This window comes from Pleurodeles waltl, chromosome 2_2, assembly GCF_031143425.1.
Source record: "Pleurodeles waltl isolate 20211129_DDA chromosome 2_2, aPleWal1.hap1.20221129, whole genome shotgun sequence".
NCBI lineage: Eukaryota > Metazoa > Chordata > Amphibia > Caudata > Salamandridae > Pleurodeles > Pleurodeles waltl.
Genome location: NC_090439.1, coordinates 339,456,120 through 339,476,163, shown reverse-complemented (window position 1 = coordinate 339,476,163; position 20,044 = coordinate 339,456,120). Strand labels below are relative to the sequence as shown.

Genomic DNA, 20,044 nt, shown 5'->3' with positions numbered 1-20,044 from the left:
AAAATAAATGGGTCATTAAAAAAACCTTTATTCACCTATGACTTTACGAAATAAAATCTGCAAAAGTAATTGTTAATAATTTAAACATTAGAACAAATAACCACTGACTTACAACCCTTGAGCTGTAAAGTCACTGCAAGGCACGAACCGCTTTATAGTCCATTCACACACCTTTCATGCGTTACACAGAGGAAACCATTCACACTGCCAGTCCCAAAACAACACAACACTTACACTTATAAACGCCACCATTCAAGGGCCCATCACTCTCATACGCCAACAGGACTAACATGCAAATCACACCACAGAGCACCCAAACATCCGACAACTGAAAAACACACCTCAAGCAAGTCAGTACACATACTGTCTGCCAGTCCCCAACACACCTCCAATCCATGCACACCGCCAGCCAAGCACCAGTCCATTAACAGAGCCAGTTCACACGCAGGGCCAACCAAGCGCCAGTCCAAGCACTGGGGGAAAAATAACATTGCACATATTATAAGGCAGTAAAACATTTGCACAAATCAATATGTTACCAGGAAAGAAAATCACACAAAAAGCTACAGATTCCAACATTAGTACAGCAGTCAAAAAAATTATACAAAAAGGACAAGGATAACCATTAGATGAAAAAATTACAAGATGAGCTGCTTACCAAACTCAACTACACAAACTACAGATCTGCCAAATCTGCAACTGCAACCAGAATTCACCAACAAGACAAAGAAAATGACTAGGTCTACAATAAAAAAGAAAAGAGAATTACAATGCAAATAAAAATGATAACAAAATATCAATCAAAAGACACTGATATTCCCCCCCAAAAGGAGGCGTGACAAAGGCAAAAAAGACACCACCTGATAAAAGTAAACCTAATCCCACAAGCTGATCCCCCACCACATATATAACCTTATTCCCAGGTGACTCAATTGTTCCCACCCACCCGGAGGCTCAATCACTCAAAAACTCCAAACAATATGGCCCCCAAGCGGTCGCACCCCAAATTTAAAAATGTAAAATCCCTGGTGTCTTGTGGGTTTTGACTCCCCCTCCCCCGGGGAGCAGATTGGCCGAAAAGGGCCAAACTAACCCCCAGTGGGGGTGAAATACAGAGAAAATATAATGGATCCTCAGAGTAGCGACCCGTGCTCAAGGGGTCGCTCCTGTGATTTCTAAATGTAAAATCCACGGCGTGGATTGGCTGATAAAAGGGCCAAACGAACGTCCAGAGGGCCCGAAACATAGATAAAATATGTTGCCCCCCCTAGGGGAGCAACCTTTGCCCAAGTGATGGTCCCCACAATTCCTATATAATAATTCCTGGTGTCCAGTGGGTTTTGACCCCCTCCCCAAACGGGTGCGTGCCGACATTACCAGGTCACCGAGTGGATGGGTTGGGGGTTGCAGCAGAAGCTCTTCCCTTGTGGTGGTGGGGGGGTTCCAGGGCAGTCCAATGGGGGGAGCTCCAGCGCCTCCCCGTGGGTGGGTGCCAGGATGGCTGGGAGCCAATGCACACCCCCCCCACCCTGTATCGAAGGGGTTAACAATGTGTTGGGAATTACCCTTGTTGCAGGGTCTTCCTCAAACTTGTTGCCATTTTCCCTTGACTTGTTTGCTGGCTTTGTTTTTGCTGGCTTTAGGCTCTGGGCACTTTATCACTGCTGGCCAGTGCTAAAGTGCATGTGCTGTTTCCCTAAAACATTATACAATTGTCTTATCCACAATTGGCTTATTTAATTTATTTATATGTCCCTAGTAAAGTGTACTATATGTGCCCAGGGTCTACTGTAATGTAAATGCTACTTGTGGGCCTGCAGCACTGATTGCACCACCCACTTCAGTAGCCCTTTAAACCTGACTTAGGCCTGCCATTGCAGAGCCTGTCAGTGCAGTTTTAAATTGTCATGTCGACCTGGCAAGTTAACCGTCTTCCCAGGCCCAAACCTGCAGGCTGCAGTGTATTTAAAAGGTTTGACATGTACTGTTAAGCTTTACATGTCCAAGTAGTGAAAAACTCTTACATTCGTTTTTCACGACTGCATGACCTAGCTCTCCCATAGGTTAACATTGGGATGGTCGTATTACATTTTATAAGTATAGTTTACAGTTGGGAAGATATGGGATCCCCAAGTGTGGTGTCTCTGGAACCACAGTTTAAAATCACAACGTATGGTGAAATCAGATGTTCAATTATAATCCTGAAAATGCCCCTTTTAGAAAGTTGAATTTTTTTTACTTTAACCATTCTGTGCCTTCTGCATGTCTCTGAATACACGCCTGGTGTGGGGGACAGCTGGGCTTTGTGCATTCCCTCCAGACAGTCACACATCAAAGGGAGTTTATGTGTGACTGATAGGCCATCAACATCCTGATGGGCCATCCTGGGCTGGATTGGAGGGTGGAGCTGACTCTTGCACCTGGATAGGCTGTACTTGTCCCCACACAAAGGGCTGCATACCCCGGTAGTGAGTCTAAAGCCAGGGCAGGAAGGGCAGGGACCGTCTGCACTTTAAGGGACTCTATTTGAAGTATCCCCTCTTCAAAGACACCACCGGGATTAAGAACTGGACTTCTGACCCTACCAACTCAATACACCTCTGGACCTGTTGGACTCCTGCTGTGCTGTGCTGGCCTGCTGGCCTCCTTGCCTAATAGTGAGGAGAAGGGCTGGACTTGAATCTCTTCAACCCACAACCAGTGACTCCAAGGGCTTGCTGGCTTGTTTCCTGTTCTTCTGGAGTCTCAGGGACACAGAAAACTTCCAACACATCTGTTAAAGCTCCCAGGGCTGCCTTCATCCAGCTCCTGACCCCCAAGAGGTCACCCTTCAGACGTAGTCCCTTGAGAGTGGTTTTGTGGCTCCTAAAACTAAGGTTTTGGTCTCTTCATGAGTACCAGCTGGCCTGGTTAACTGGAACCGCACCACTCGCACAAAGAATTAGTATGAGCCAGTGCAAGTTTGCATCTTCACAATGCATGCATCTGCCCTCGACCAAGAAGTTCCAGTCCGTCCATCCACAATGCCCGTCCCACTCTTCGCACCCATGGTCCACCGCCAACTACGCTCTTCTTGCTTCTGGGAAACTTCGGCCCTGTGAATGAGACTCTTGGCTCAACTTTGAGAAGGTAAAATTTCAGCTGGACTTCTCTAGGACTGTCCCCGACCTGCGCTCCATTACAGTCGGCCTGAACTTTTGGATAGCCCCGGTTGAGGCTTTATGCTTTTAAGCACTATATTGCATTTTAATCTTTAGAAATTCATATCTGGACTTCTAATTACTGGAGGTTTGTTGTTTTGGTCTTGTTTTATTCATTAAATTAAGCTATATTTTTCTAACCTCGTATGGGTTATTTTTGTGTGGTGTTTTCACTGTTTCACTGTTTTAATTATTGTCCAAGGACTTTACACATTGCCTCTCAATTTAAGCATGCCTGTTGTGTGCCATGTTACCAGAGGGAGGGCACAGGTTAATTTATGGTGTGTAACTGACTTACCCTGACTTGGATTATGGTCTCTACTTGGACAGGGTGTATATCTCTGCCAACTAGAAACCCAGGGCCAGATGTAGCAAGCCGTTTGCATGGCGCAAACTGCGAAAAACGCAGTTTGCGCCATGCAAACGGCCTCTTGCGATGCTCATTCCCAAATTGCGAGTCGGTACCGCCTCGCAATTTGGGAATGCGACTCGCAAATAGGAAGGGGTGTTCCCTTCCTATTTGCGACTCGCATCGCAATTCAGACTTGCTTTGTGACCGCAAATGCGGTCGCAAAGCAACTCGCAGTTACCACCAGTGTCACACTGGTGGTAACTTATTCGCAAAAGGGAAGGGGTCCCCATGGGACTCCTTCCCCTTTGTGAATGTCAACAAAAATATTTTTTCAGAGCAGGCAGTGGTCCTGTGGACCACTGCCTACTCTGAAAAAACTAAACCAAATGGTTTCGGTATTTTTTTCATTTTGCAACTCGTTTTCCTTTAACGAAAACGGGCTGCAAAATGAAAAAAAAAGCTGCGTTATTTAAAAAGCAGTCACAGACATGGAGGTCTGCTGACTTCAGCAGGCCACCATCCCTGTGAGTCCAGGGACTCGCTATGGGGTCGCAAAAAGCGACCCACCTCATTAACATTAATGAGGTGGGTCTTTGCGAACCCATAGCGAGTCGCAGAAGGTGTCTGAGACATCATTCTGAATATGCTTTTGAGATTCTGAAATTGCGAGTCGCACCGATTCGCAATTTCAGACTCGCAAAAGCATATCTTGCTACATCTGGCCCCCAGTTTCTAACCCAGTGGTGTCAAGGTCACTGCACCACTGCATATGTATTTAATGTATTCAGGTCTCAGACCACGTTAAGAATAGTATTTACAATAGCGGCAATCCTATATGAGCTAGTATTTTGTCTGATTGGAATTGTTCATATGTCAATACCAAAAAATATTAAAATGTAGGAGACATAAGTTGTGATGGGAGTCTTAAGTTGGTCTGAAGAAGAGGCTGAGTCAATGCTGCAGGAGAATAGCCTTATTACCTTTTCTAAGGTAACAATTACTTTTAATTAGCCTCCCTTCTTTATTGGTCCTCGCCTTTGTCTCTGGCCCATAAATACAGGGAGGGTAATTAGTAACTGTTATTGCCTGCAGGTGTTGGCAATAACAGTTCATTAGTAAGAACAGAGTATTATAAGGGCTTATCACACGATGCTGACTGTTCAGAAGGGTCAAATCTACAACCAATCAAAATATGCTCCCATTAGTTAGCACACAGTCTATACAACAGAGCCAAGCATTATCAAACATTCTGGCAGTATTTCTTGGCATTGTTAGTCTTCCCCTTAGCATAAGAACGCAATGTCAAAAATTACACTACTGCACTTACTCTGGTTTTATTAAGTTTTCTAGTGTAGCCCATAATAGCAAATTATGAGTTGATTCTTACCTATTACTTACTGTAATATCTGCTCAATTTTAAGAGAAACAATATAAACGAGTCCAAAACATGCCATTAGTTTGCTTAAAATTCTAATATAAATTAAACTAATGTGATTCACATTTAAACATTATTTTTGTGTTCCCAAATAAAATATAAATAGTCATCTTTGCTGCGTCTACCAACGCTTTACTCCTTAGAGCTCATTTTAATATTTTTATAGAAGTGCATTATGTTATATTTGAAAGTACGACCCAATTCCTCCCTCCACTTTGCTTCGGATGTTAATAAGTTTGTACGTGCATCAAGCCATTAACATGCTTGTAGACTTTGCTTTCTTTTTTAGCACCAGGATATTCCTTTGAAGTAGCTAAATCCATTTTTGTGGGGAGGGGGGTTTAATGGTATCTATATTTTCGAGAGAAAACAATGCTTGGAAATATAGAAGCCCTTTCTCTGAAATCCATTTTTGCATTGCTATTTCCTGAAATGTTTCGAAGCTTACTATTTGGGGAATGTCAGTGGATGGAGGATGCTTCATCTGAAACCATTTCTCGTGCGAACATATAATATGGGGTTACCATTTCATCTTTGTGCCAAATAGGAGGTAATCCGAACAATTTATATAAAGCCTGCAAGGCAAGTCCAGCACAGGAGATGTATTGAACGGTTTTATTGTTCTCATGAGAGGTTTTGAGTTCTGAATATAATTTTAGAGTATGATCAATATGACCAGTGAGCAGACACCCTGATCTACATTTGTTGATTTTGTACATTTGTTGCCCTTCCCCTGGTTCTGCTGGCTTATGTGTAATATCTCCACCAACAAGGTCCAGCAATTGCTATTGTACTATTGTGGCTGTGCCACAGCTCCGAATATCCTTGTGGGCTACCACCAGTCGGGTCCATTACTAAAAAAAAAAAAAACCTTCTTAATACTGTAATCGCTAATAAGAACGTTCTTGTAAAATAATTTTTACAGTTGATCAAAGGGTAAATCATGTTGCTGTTGGGATCAGTTTCATAGTTCTTTGGGAGCAATTATGTTTGTATATAGGTGGATCTCTGTTTGTTGTCAGCAAATATTTTGTGCTTCAAATCCATTTCTAACCCACTAATGAGAACTTAGGGCCAGATGTAGTGAGCATTTTTCTAGTCACAAACGGTCCGATTTGCAGAACTGGGTCGTTTGCGACCGGAAAAATGCATTTTGGTGTATAGTAATCCCAATTTGCGACTCGGTAACATGTTATCCTATCCGAATGTGGCATTGTGAATATATACATTTGGAAGGGGCAAACGAATTACAGTCGCAAAACATTCGTACATTACCACCAACACAAAGTTAGATGTAACCCATTCGCAAATGGGAAGGGTACCCTTGGGACCCGTTCCCTTTTGAGAGTGTTTATAAAACATATTTAAGAACAAGCAGTGGTCCCAAGGACTACTTCCTACTTAAAAAAAAGAAACTTTATTTTTTTTTCTTTTTGAATGCATTCTGTTTTTCTTCAAGGAAAATGAGCTGCGTTTGGAAAAAAGTAGATTGCTGTTTTAAAAAGCCACCAGCAGGTTACCATTCCTATGAAGGCTTTGATTCCTAATTGGTCACAAATTACGACCTACCTCATTGACATACACAAGGTAGGTTTATTTGCGACTTGGTAGGAATTGCTAATGAAACTCAAAAGAGTTTACCGACTTCTTAATTGCGATTCAGAGAGAATCGCAATTAGGAAATTGGTATTCCTAATGTTTGCACATCTGACCCTTAATTACTTCAGCTATATCCTTTTTTGGCGTCTGCTCGCCAAGGATATCATGCCTTTTGAGTGGAATGTGTGAAAAGAGTCTGCACTTTGTATCTGCTCATAAAGTTTACTGTTAAGGACATTTACTGCAAAGGTGCATGATGCTTTTAGGTGGTATTGACAAACAAAATAAATTTCTCAAATATTTCCATTATTTCCAGGCTTTCTGCCCGTAGTCGATGCTCACTAAACCATATATAATGGTTTCCTTTCCTTTTCTCTGCCTTTTGAATGGCTCAATGACTCTGTAACTAGATGGACTTTCAAAGGAAATGAGAAAAGAGCAATGAATTCAAATAAAGTGTAAATAAATCTGTCAGTAACAAATTCATTTATTAGATAAATCAAAGGTTTAATAAACTGACAAGTTAAAATAAAATGGAATGAACTAGGCTACATGTTTAGACAGTCAGTATTGGATTTTAATAAGCATTGGCACAGGCTACAGGTGTTGTCTTGGCAAGCTAGTACAATGGTTAGTTTTTAATTTTTTTACTGCACGCATATGACACAAAAATAAAAAAGAAATAAAAGACAATATACCACCTTGAAAACATGACAGCCATATAATTGGAATAAAACGTTTTTAATTAAATCAGCCATTGCCTATAATTTTGATATTAAAACAGTATCCATGCCTCCTAGCAGACAAGTGTCATTAGGAAAGCTTTAAAAACCTTTTTAGTTTTAATGAATATCGCAGAAAACTTTGACTGTTATTCACACATAGAAAGGATTTCAATTACTGGAACCTGAAGGCAAATTTTAAATACGCAAAGGTCACTAAAATATTTTTTTTAAACTGATAATAAATGGAAAGCAAAAAAGCATTGCCAGAATTAAATATTGGCTTATCAGCTCTGGCACTGATGTCTTGCACACATGTAATGAGTCAAAAAACTGCCACACACAGAAAAATAAACCAATGGCTGAAGTGGACTGAATGACTCCCCTGTGTTCTGTGCTGTAGTGGAGAAATGTAAAATGTAACATGTGAGTGATGGTTGAACAGGCCAATAGATGAAGACGCTGGCCGAAGGCCCCCCCTACAGATGTAAAAAAGTGTAAAAATATGTATTTTTGGAATTTGTTATTACATGAGAGTTGCAAGACAGTTAAGACACTTTCTATACCAGACTTTAAAAAGTTACAATGTCTGGCCTAACTGACGTGGTTTGGAGGAGCAAGTGTCTGTTATGCATTACCAGTCTTCACTTCCTCCACCATCAAGATTATTGTTTTTATTTGGGTGTGTAATCAGTCGAAGAAATTAAAGTTGGTCGAAGGTGTGCTTTTTCCTCTTGCATCGGAAGCATAATTATTGTGAGAACTATGGCCCATATTTATGCTAAAGTGGTGAGTGCAGTGCTGCCAAAAATAGCAGCGCCGCGCTGCTCCACTTTTGAAATGCATGGGTGCACCGTATTTAGAGGAAGATGGCACACCCCTATATTTTCCCCTGCACTGGTGCTGAATTGAGCTGCTAGCGCCAATTCAGACATCTTTGCACCATAGTGCAAGGGTGTCACGTTTAGGGGATAGATTGTTTATGCGCAGGAAGATGTCTCTTCTATGTGGGCTTTAGAAATAGAAAAAAAACAAAAAATGAGGAGGAATAAAAGCATTCCTCCTTGTTTTGCCATGCTAACGCCACCCCTGCGGTGGCGTTAGTTTTTGGCGCTGCCTATGGTTTACGACAGCTCATGAATCTGAGGCACTGTCAAAAGCAATGGGTGTTGCGGTAGAACCCCCCACAGCAACACCCATTGCACGCTCCTCTGACACAAAAAACTGCATCGGAGGGGCCCATATTTACAAGGAGGCGTAACGCTACAAAAACGTGGCGTTACACATCCTTGTAAATAAGGGGCTGTGCTTAGAGCCACTGGAGTGTCACAAAAAGTTACACACTAGTGGAGATAGGGGCTCTTAAATATGCCCCTATGGGTTTTACAGGTGATTTTCATTGAGAGTGCCCAGTTATCGCCGTTTGTTCCCAAGTGTAAATTAACTTGATTAACTTTCTATTGAAACAGTCCATTGTTAGGAGGCATTATACCCAAACCAGCTCCTCCCAAGAGGAACATATAGGGTAGAAAATGTGTATGGAAAAAAAAGGAAATCGCACGAGCTACAGGTAGTGCAATAGACTGGGTCTAAACAAAATTACACTTACATGATAACAATTTTGTGTAGGCCTAGAAAAACACTGCAAACCGAACATTCGGGGGTGAAAATCAACTATGGGTGAAGTTGGTCCAATTTCCAAGTTCATGAACGTGTGAAGTTGTCAACATTACACAGCACCACCGGTGGTATTTAAATTCCAGAAACCTATATTGAGTAATAGCTGGAAACAAAAGGGAGGGGGTTTGGGGGCATGATGGGGTAAAATCTGAGGCAGTGAGAGTTGAAAATAGGTTGCCCATCTATTTTGCATAAAATAGTGTAAAATATGAGTGGATTATGAGGCAGTAATGCTGGCTGGCAAAGCAGGACAGATTGCTGTAGAATTTTTCTCCCACTCACCCCCCCCCCCAATATTCAGTATTTATTTTGAGGCCTTTGAATAGGAGGATTGTCAGTGGTTTATGGTTTTCTTGTGGCCTACTTTTTTAAGGCCTGGTTTCACAATATGGCTTAAAATACCTGGAATTGGCTTTGGCTCTGCCCATAGCAGTATCACTTGTGCAACACATGCTGTTCCTGTTTGGTGTATCATTTTGCCTCCTATTGAGTGTCTACATCGTAATGCATGAGCGGATACTTTCTATTCTAAAAATACAGTTGGTTATTTATCTTGGTTCGTTGTACACATTACCAAAACTATTATTATCACCTCCATTATAAGGACCCCAGCCATCATTGGTGCAATCACCTTTAATACCACCACAGTTACAAACATTACCATCACAACCACTGTTACTAACAACACATTACACTACCACCAGACATGCGTCATGCAGTCCCTGCACCGGCCAGGAAAAAGACTACACTCTTAGTAAAGTGACACTTATACCCTCTTGAGACCAAGGCTCACTTACTGCTGAAGATTCATCTGTAGTGTTTTGAAGGCAATGTTTATACAGACATCCTATGCAAATTCACCCTGAAAAGCCTGAGACTGGCCTTAGTTGTATCATTCCACAGCTACACTTCTTCACCAGCTTTGTCAAAGCCAAGCTTAAGGCTTGGAGCAGGGTGTATGCACATATTGATCCCTTCCTCATTTAATAGCGTAGCTAGTCCAGTCTAACTACACTTTATTGGCCATCTGTGCCATTCGTGGCCTGTGTGGTTCAGGACTTGAGTAGAGTCATCTACAATACAAGTCCAACATTACTTATTGACATTATGGAGAGTACCAACTTTTATATAGTACTTCATCCTGGAAATTTAGACTCTTAAGCACTGAGAGTTTATACGGATAGGAAAACTGAAACAAAGCACAATCATAAATAAATAAATTGGGAGCCATTGCAGATTATTCTGGTTCTTCTGTTGAATGTTATGCTTACCCTGTTTCTCTTGCTTGTGGCTTCATCATGCACAAAACCAGCATCACTTCCAGATGCCCTGCTAGATATATACTGTGTTGGTGGACATGACAAGCCTGCTTTATTATTAGGTAATTGCTTTATTATCAGATAGATGACATAAACTATGGCATGAGCTTCAACTGGATATGTTTTGAGGTATTTATGTGTATATTTAATGTATATTTATCCGGTATTACTTTTTGACACAGACTCGCAATCTTAAGACTCATATTATTATTGTTGAATAACTGAATGCTTCGATGAAATACCAAGAAAAACTAATTTAAATAAATAAACAAATTGGGAAATAAAGCACAACATTTACATTTTTGCTAATGGGATCAATTTAAGACATTTCATAAATATTAAATAAGGCTGCTTTCATCTAGGGCCACGAAAGCCTGGAGGATGGGCCCGAGAGTATAACTGAGTTGTATGATGAAGTATAGCCGACAAAAACATCATTGACAAAAATATCACCCAAAAATATTGAGAACTCAAATATTTAAAAATATCAACAGCAAAATATAGGTCAAAATATCGTCAACAAATGGGTAAGTGTATTGAATTTTAACTACTGTGAACTATATAAGCTTTAAAAAGCATATACATTTTTTAATTAATATTACATATAAAAATGTTGCTTAAAATATAAAAATTTATACAAAATGCATAACTTACAAATATTAAAATAAAAAAATACTTTAACATAAGTGTAAAAAATAAATACTATATTTTAAAAATTAAAAGTACTATTTGAACATAAATCACATTTCAGTTTTCCTAAACAAATATTATATATATTTTCCATGAACAAATTAAAAATATATTTTTGAGATCTTGTCACTTTTTAAAAAACAAAAACTCGAAATTAGCATTAAAATATATAAAATGACATTACAAATTATATCAATTAAAATAATATAAAATATATATTTAAATTACTTTGTATCCTATTAGTCAAAAATTAAACTATCACAAAAACAAATTCAATTGATACCAAAAATAAATTAATATACACATTATTAAAACATATAACAAAACTGTTAAATTAATTATTAAACAACAAAACATAAATATAATATAATTAATTTAGATCCAAATTATTAAAACTCTTTAATTATTTCACAGTCATCTAACTATCCAATTAACAAAAAAAGTGTTACCGTATTTTTAAAATTATCTATTCAATAACAAAAAAAGACATGATTATCTTATTAGCAAATTAAAAGTTATAGAAATTTGTTATACTCAAAGTATAATTGTATTTAGAAAATGAATACCCTATTCCCCTATAAGCCCAACAAACCACCAAAGAAATATGGACATAAAATTTAAAAAAAGAATGTATTACCAAATAAAAAACATTCTAAACCACACCAAAAATACTTAAGCAAACTTAACATTAAAATAATAACTGATAACACAAACACTAATAAAACTCAGCCAAATAGATAAAAAACAACATTATATACAGCTAGATTTAAAATGACATAAAATACTTAAAAAACATAATCTTAACTTCTGAGTTCTGTCCTATGATATTACTTACATCACAACAGTTTTGACATAATGTTTGTGTCTTGTGATATTTGTAAAACAATATTTTGTGACAATACCATATTTGAAGAAGCCAGATCAGCATTTAGATCTAGAAGCTAGATGTTTCAATCTGCAGACCGGCACTACGGGTTACTCAAGAGACCCTGGAGGTCGAAGAAGCATCCTGGAGCTTTAAATGTTTGAGTTTCTCACCTAAAGAAAGAAGCATTTGGATTGGGAAAGGTGAGCTGACGAAAGAGGCAAGACTGATGCTGGACATGTGAACTGATCCTTCAAACTCCAGTCGTGCATGCTGTTTCTGTACCAAGTATTCCATAATGCACAAGTAGGTACGTACTTCCTCACTGTACCAACCACTCACTCATGCTCTTGCTCACCTCGGGGTCACACATGCATTCTTCTGTAATGTATGACACATGGAGGACATTCCGCATCACATGTTAAAACAGAGCACTTTGTGTGCAACCAACACTGCACAGATATGCTATATGTCTATAAATATATCCAACAACACCCACTAGTAATATATGACTTCCATTCTTTTCTTTCTGACTGGCACTGGCCAAGTATGCCAGCATAGAAGATATGTTAGAAATGGGGTAAAACTGTCCAGTCTGTTACCATGAGACATCAAGAACATACTCTCACAAGTCATTGAAGAAGGCACAGGCACCTTAGTGAGGAACTGCACATTAACAAGACTGGCATCATCATTACTTACTGATTCAGACACTGGTCTGTGATGGAAGCCTCAGGAAAAAATGTGGAAGATATCTGAACCTCTGACAGTTCCGAAAGTCATACCAATGGCAGAATGTGTGCTAACAAAAACATTCATCATTGTATCGTATAATATTGGTTGCAATAACTGGAATGGTTGAGCACATGCTGTCAAGATGTGTTCACAACCTGCAGGTAAGAGAGGAATCACAGTATGAGCTGGCTATGACTTTCTGACGTTGGAGGATGACTTGAAAAAATCCAGTTTCTTCTCCTGTAATTAACAAGCTTTGGCAATGCTATTAGTCCTGAGTTTAATGTGTGGACGGATGCAGCAATAAGCACTTTAAAAGCAAACAAAAACTTAGGGGCAGACTGTATTGTGCTTGCCTTTGATACAATCCAATATTTATTTATATTTCAAATTAAGGTTTGGTGATAAGGGAGACTTCATTATAGTCCTCCTTTAGGTTATATGACATAAAACAAGAGAGAAGACTATATTGAATGTTGCCTTGTCAATATGCCTTCTTTTAACAAGTTAAAAAAATCTTTTGAGAACTGCTGCAGGGAAGAGCGGATGAGGCAACAAGGAGTACACAGGTAAGGAATGGACTGAAGGAAGCAGAGCTGTCGAAGTGGGCACAGGGGAACGAGTGAGGTGCAGGAGTAAATAAAGAGAAGGCACAAAGGAGGAAAATAATGAAACAGATGAATGTTGCCAGAAAGGATGACCTGAGAGTTCTAAAATTGGATAGTACAGTATGTAGGTCAATTTAAGCACTCAAGTGGAGGTGGGAGGATTCACTCAAACCATCAGTAGCATTAGGTGAGAGTTGAAGCGTTCATTAGGCTGGGCAAGTACATGTTTGAAAAAGTGTCATGCCAGAAGCTGAAAGACTCTTGGTTAAGAAAGCCAGTGGTTGAAAGTGTCAGACCCAGAGCCCCACTCTATATATATTGTTAGCAGTAGGTATGCTTGATAGCTGCACTGTCAAAAACAAACATTAAAAAGGTAATAAAGAAAATATATAACATCTCATTTAAATTTCAAAACCCCAGTGTATCTACAGTGTTAAATAGTGGAAGCAAGTAATTACCCAAAAGAAAATAGGCTGTTAATTCCTATAAATAGAACTAAAATTATGACATTTGGGAAGGGTACCTTGAATATGTATAAAAGGGACAGTAGGCCATTGAAGATGTATCTGGCTTCACGTTCAGTGGAGTAAATTTTAGTTTGTCAGAAAGCTGGAAGACGTTCACAAGCATATCAATTACTAAAGTTAGGAATGTTTTGAGTGCAGGGTTGTGTTCAGCTTTACCAGTGGTAACATCAATATATCACTAGTGAAGCTGTATTTTCGTAAGTAGGCATCTATTGTGTTCTGTGGAGAGCAGAGAAGGGGATTCCCGTTGATAAACTGTAAACAAATAGTGCTGATTGAAAGCGATCCTATTTCGAAATTCTGAAATATGTAGAGGTAACTGATTGAAAGATTGGGCTTCTTTTTGTTTTATGATGAAAGTACCATGATAGGCAAAGGATAAACCAGCTTAAAACTCATCAGCACCACATTAATCGTTAATTTTGATGACGATATGTTGTCCACAACCAGTCATGTTACAGAAAGAAATAATGTGGATTCAAGAAAGGAAATTGTTATCCCAGATTCATTACTTGACGCTAGGAACATGTAAGCAACAGGCGGACACATGCCCTCCATGTGTGCATTGCAGTTTTACACACGGGGCTTATATCATGATTTGTGAAAGATCACTGATCTACTTGTATGGTACATGGTATTTATATATATATTTGTGTCCAGTGTTTTCAAGAGCTCTTAATATGGAGGAAAACAAGTGTTAATATAGTTGGTAGACGAGGGAAGTGAGACAAGGGGAAGTAACGTGTATTTGCCACGTATTGCACAATGTTGGCCTAGTGACAAAAGGAGGAAACATTGCCTGTTAATTAAGTCAAAAGTCTTGATTCTAAACTTTTCCATTTCCCCATTTTCGTAGCCTCCAATGCTTGGTATAGAGCTTCATTGTTGACTTACTCACCTTTCATAGTTACTGACCACCTTCATACAGCGGTAGTACTTTACTATAAGCACTTGCGGTATGTACAAATTTTAGATGCTAGAAAGTAGGCTCCATTGCTGAGCATTGTAATCCAGACATGGCCTTGTCAGTTCTTCGTCGCAAAAGTGACTTCTTGGCATTGCACAATGTTATGAAATGGACATTGTAAATGTCGGTTGTGACCTGAGGTTCAGCTTCTCTTTTTCAAAATCCACATTTTGATGTGTACTCTGATAAAAGCATTTCCATTACCTTTTTACGTAGACCTATTAAGAATTTTACAACTTTAAGTTAACATCAATAATAGCAATCAAATGTGTTATGTAAAAACTCAAGAAACAATTTGCAAGCATCAATCATAAATTCGCTATATTCCAGGCATAATATGAGTTCAAGGTAATATCAAACACTGTTGTGTCAAATACAGCCTCTATCTAATCTTTCATAGTTGTTCAGAAAAGTTCTTCCCTGTTTCTAATAGTGAAAGTTTCCCTTTCCAATTCTGCAAATTTAGAGAGTTTGATAAACCTCTCTTCGAAGCTTAACTATTGCCTTCCCATATATATAATGTCAGCTTTTTAGCTGCCATAACTGCCATTTGAAACCATGACTTTGTTAAAGGACTCTGTTATAAAGAAAGAGAGAGACATCATTGAAAAAGTATTTTCAGCATAAGAAAAATAGACTTATCTATTACTAAAGTGTTTTTTTTATTTTTCTGATAGCTAAATGTCAAAATGTACCCCAAGATTCCACTTGCTCTCATTTGAACTTATCAAAATCATTTCCTTTTGTTGATGACTTGGGTCCTGAGTGAATGGTGAATGGTGCTTTAGGGGCTTGAAAAAAACTAGTTCTGAAAATGTCGCTGATGTCGGCTACATAAACTGAATCTGAACGATAACAGACAAGCAGTTTGAGCATTATATCATCCGTTGTGTATCAGACTTCAAGAACTGAGTGCCAGGTGCAGCACATTGCATTTAGCTGCCATAAAGCAAACCTGGCAGCTTCTAGATTTTTGTATCATACAAAGGTAGGTGTCCCTTGTTTATCAGAATTTCCCTTATGAATGCATGGACAAGTGCTGCACTCAAGGCTCCAGTTTTTACCTCCCCATTCTCAGAATTGGAACAATTTCCTGGGCTCCATCGACCAACTGTGCGCACTGTCTCTACTGAATACCATTCCGACTCACTTCAGCTTTTAACAGGTTTTCCTGAAGACAAAGTAGATAACATACATTGCATTTTCCTCGTATGTTCATGGGTTGTATCATGGAAGAGTTATTATCTTTTTATCTAAAACATGCTGGTGTGGCAGTTGAACCCGCTGTTTTCAAGATAGATGGGGAACTGCCCTCTAAAAATTGTTCCATTCATTTAAGGGCATTGCAGAGGATAGTGTTTTGATCAATAAAGACATAAGCAGATAAGAAGATATGTGCTGTGCCATCAACAAATTCTTTGTTGAGTGGACTGACAAGATAAAAGTCATTAGCATAATAAATTTGCCACCACAACACTATCCATCCTATTATGTGACATACTTAAAATGTCCTCCTTTAGATTTCTCTCAGTAGAACAAAAAGTACTGCTCTGAAGATAAACATTTAGCAAGTTAAACTATCAAGATACAGCCAGGTATGGACCTGATAGTCACCTACTACGTATTGAAATATTCATAGAAAATGCTGTTGCCATGTCAACAACCAAATCAACAATAGCAGCAACCAATGAGGGTGTGGATGATGCACTTATTGTCGCTGACATGGGTGCTCTTAGCTGCCTTGTTCAGTTAACCTCTAACCTGCCCTTCATATTTCAAACGTCTTTGATAATTTGAACAGTCCATAAAAACAGCAGGTGGAGCCCCTCCCAAAAAGGACCATAAACAAACCAAGACAGATTTCAGCTTCATCAGAGAGCTTGAAACCTATGAAGCAGCGAGCAAGGGGCTCATGTCTGGGCAGACCTTTGATCTTTTAGGGCATTACATCACACAAAACACACACACAAAAGGTAATGGGAGTTATGCCTCTAGCGAGTAACCTCTGGTAATTGGTCAAGGTAGCCTACCAATACATTGTTTATCATCCACTGTGCCACTTAAGTCAGAAACCTGCCTTCTACAAATCAGCATTGAACTTGCTAATCATGGGAACTGTACAACCTCAATTGCCTGCCTTGGCTTTATCAATAAGGGACCAGAAGCATCCCCAGACTGGTTTTGGCCTTGTGCCTGACTGTGACTGCTTACACTACCAGCCTGTCAGGGATACTAGACTGTCATAGTGGGGCCTTATCCTACTATGGGCTAGTTTGCTGTTTCCTCTTCCTGTGCACTCTTCCCAAGCCCACTCCTCTTGGCCTGTCACAGCCCATGGATGTGTTTTGTCTCTTAGAAGCAAGCTGTACCCCTGAGTTGGCTCTGAGTCATCTCTTCTATTCACCTTTTAAGTCTTGACTAGACAGTGCATGCTGTTTTTACGTGTTGTTTTCAATCTGTGGGCTTAAGCCTACCCATAGGCTTACCATATGCTTGCTCCATTGTCCCTTTCATATCCTTTGTCCCCCTTTGTCCATGGTATGCTTACATCATGCCTCATCTTCTGTTTAGCCCTCTCCAGAGCTTGGGCCAAGTACTTGTGTCCATCCATTGCTCCTGTTTTAGGAGCTCCTTTTTCCTTGTGTTTCAGCATTCCACCCGAGTTCTCATGTTTTCACTTGTTCTGTCCTCCATATATTGCTTCCCCTTCCCCCACCCTATCCCAGCCCCAGCAAGATCGCCCTCTCATCTGAACACTGCTTTATTTATTTCACTTGTGTGCCTATGGTGTACAAAGAGTGGGAACCAAGTGTGCACCATACTAGAAGCATCTTGGTAGCACAAGGACACGTTGATTGCAGTGGTTGCAATTTGAATATTTCAGCAGGTCCCATTTATATATATTTACACATTGAGCTTTGGACAAATGAAGGACTTTATTGAACTGTTATTTTATTTCCTGTCTTGTAATTGAACAAGCATATTTCGCTTGAACTGGTGCACTGAGGGCATTATATAACCAGCTAAAACCTCAAATGAACAGCTCATATTTCTGCCGTGCAGCTCCTGTGTTAGTTGTGCAGTCAACTGTTGCACGCTAAGGTTGGGCAGGCTGGCTTGGGCCACTGCTAGTGAATGTCTGGCTGACTCGTAACATCATACAGAGATAGACCAAGGTCCTTCTGGGAAGAAATAAAGAGAACTGAGAAGTCCCCAGCCCCTCCGTTCTCTGAAATCCTTGACAGTGTTAGCTGTGGTGACATCACAGGTGCAGGCGTGTCCTAAAACACAGTTTGTGTGTACAACATGCCTCACTTCTAGCTGCCACAGCATAAATAGTTACATTAGGAGCCAGGAACTGAGAGTCTGGCATACGTTATTTACCCTGCATTACCACTATTGGCGTGTTTTCAGGGTGAATTTAGCCTTGTTCCCCCAAATTGTGTTAACATTGGCTGGGCAGTGCTTGGAAGGGTGTCAGCAGCTTTGTGTTTCCTCTTCCAGTGTATGGCTCTTCTCCTGCACATTGTGCACCCGCACCCCACCACCAAAAGGATGCACTTGAGGTAAAGTAGTCCTGCACCCCTTTCCGCTGTGTACCTGTGTCTTCCAGTGATTGCGAAGTGCCCTGCGTCATGTCTTAGCATACGGTTTTGTTTCTGCATTGCATTCTGGTACTTGTAGTGACACCCACAAGAGCCAGACTGCAAATCAGAAGTCCTTGGTTATTAAGCCATTCATTCTGGCACAAGGACTCGTTGGAAAGTATGAGTATAGCTATTAATCTTTGTGGTGTGTATGGACTGGTGATGGATCCATAGACAATATGTTAATTTCTTTACTGATTGTCTCATTTATTCAAGAGAAGGGGTGTGGAGTGCACTTTCGCACTATGTTGAGACATTGTCACTGTAGCTTAGTGGGACAATGTGCCTGCTACAATTTTTTCTTTAACCTGAAGTTTGAAGCTTAAATATTAATGGGATTCTCCCAGTTTCTCATCCTTCCGAGTGAGTTGGATAAAATGTGCCATTAACCACAGCATTCAGCACCTGGGAGTGATTCAGATGAAAATATGAGCTATCTATATAATCATTATAACAGAGAATGGATACTGCACAGGGCTCATTGTCACTATAAAAACATGCTTCATTGTTTATATTATTAATAAAGAATGCTCATCTGGGTGTGCAGACATGCTGTCCAAATCTGGTATGCTGCGATTAGTACCTGGCTGGTTTTCGGTGACCCCTACCCTTCATTCTTCACCTTAATTCCCACTTTACTTTTGCAGTGCGCTGGATTTTTGGGAGAAGATCTTGCCAGTAGCAATCTTCTTTCAACATAAGTAGCTCTTTCTGGTGCACCTTGCACGACTCATTACATAGCTCAGACACGTGCACTACGGCTTCTTCACAGCCGTTTTGTGAGCATTCCTTAATTGCATGTCATTTCCTGGTGATACAGTCGCACAGAGGTAATTTGCAGAGGGCACATGACCACTGAATGCTTGCTAGACATGGTGGTTCAATCCTAAACTACAATACACAAATATGTGAATTCTGGGAGTCATAGTCTTAGTGTGCTTCCATCGAAGTAATGAAAAATTATGTCCTGCAAACTTACAGTTATTCAGCAATGTTAAAAGGTGCCGTTGCCGCTAAGCTAGGGGGGAACTCACTCCAAACTTCTCAAGAGGATCTAAAGTTAAGTTCCACTAATTTATGGGGGAACACGGATCTCTGCAGAAGTTACACAACTCACTGAGCTATGTGAGAAGTGCACTTCCTCTTGCTAAACACAATTTGTATTCATCTGAAGTTTGATTTCACAAGTCTGGCCAACAGAACTCCCACATTTCCTGGTCCATGTATGAGTAGCTTGTCCAGTCAAAAGGTTTTTGCTTTGTATTCTGGGACTTGTAATCCTGATTTTTATTCTGGTATAAACAGGACTACAAGTAGTTGTGAACAGAAATCTACGAAGTGCTCATTGAGTTGAATAGATTTTATTGTCCATATCTTCTCTTTATATTTTTATTTTATTTTTTGCACTGTTCTGCTGGGTTGTTTGGGTGTTGTATGGCTGCTCTGCCTGGCGGAATTGTCTGGTTATTGGAGGCAGAAAGTGAGAAAACACACTGAGCTGTTTAAATCACATGAGGCACAGGGCCGGGTCTGCCTTTGTTACAGCCATAGGAATGCGATCAATGTGAGACATAGAAACATACAAGAGCTAAAATTATTGTTTGGAATCCTTTAATGAAACTTTCTAGCTCCATCAACATATATGAGCACAGGAAACCCACAATATGCTTTTATTATTTGCGTACAAATAATCTCCAC

At 39.8% G+C, this 20,044-nt stretch overlaps 1 protein-coding gene across 2 annotated transcripts in view; it reads left to right on the top strand.

Moving 5' to 3' along the window:
- Positions 1-20,044, top strand: part of EPB41L3 (erythrocyte membrane protein band 4.1 like 3) — an 826,134-nt gene that overhangs the window by 168,918 nt on the left and 637,172 nt on the right. The gene's annotated exons all lie outside the window — the stretch shown is intronic.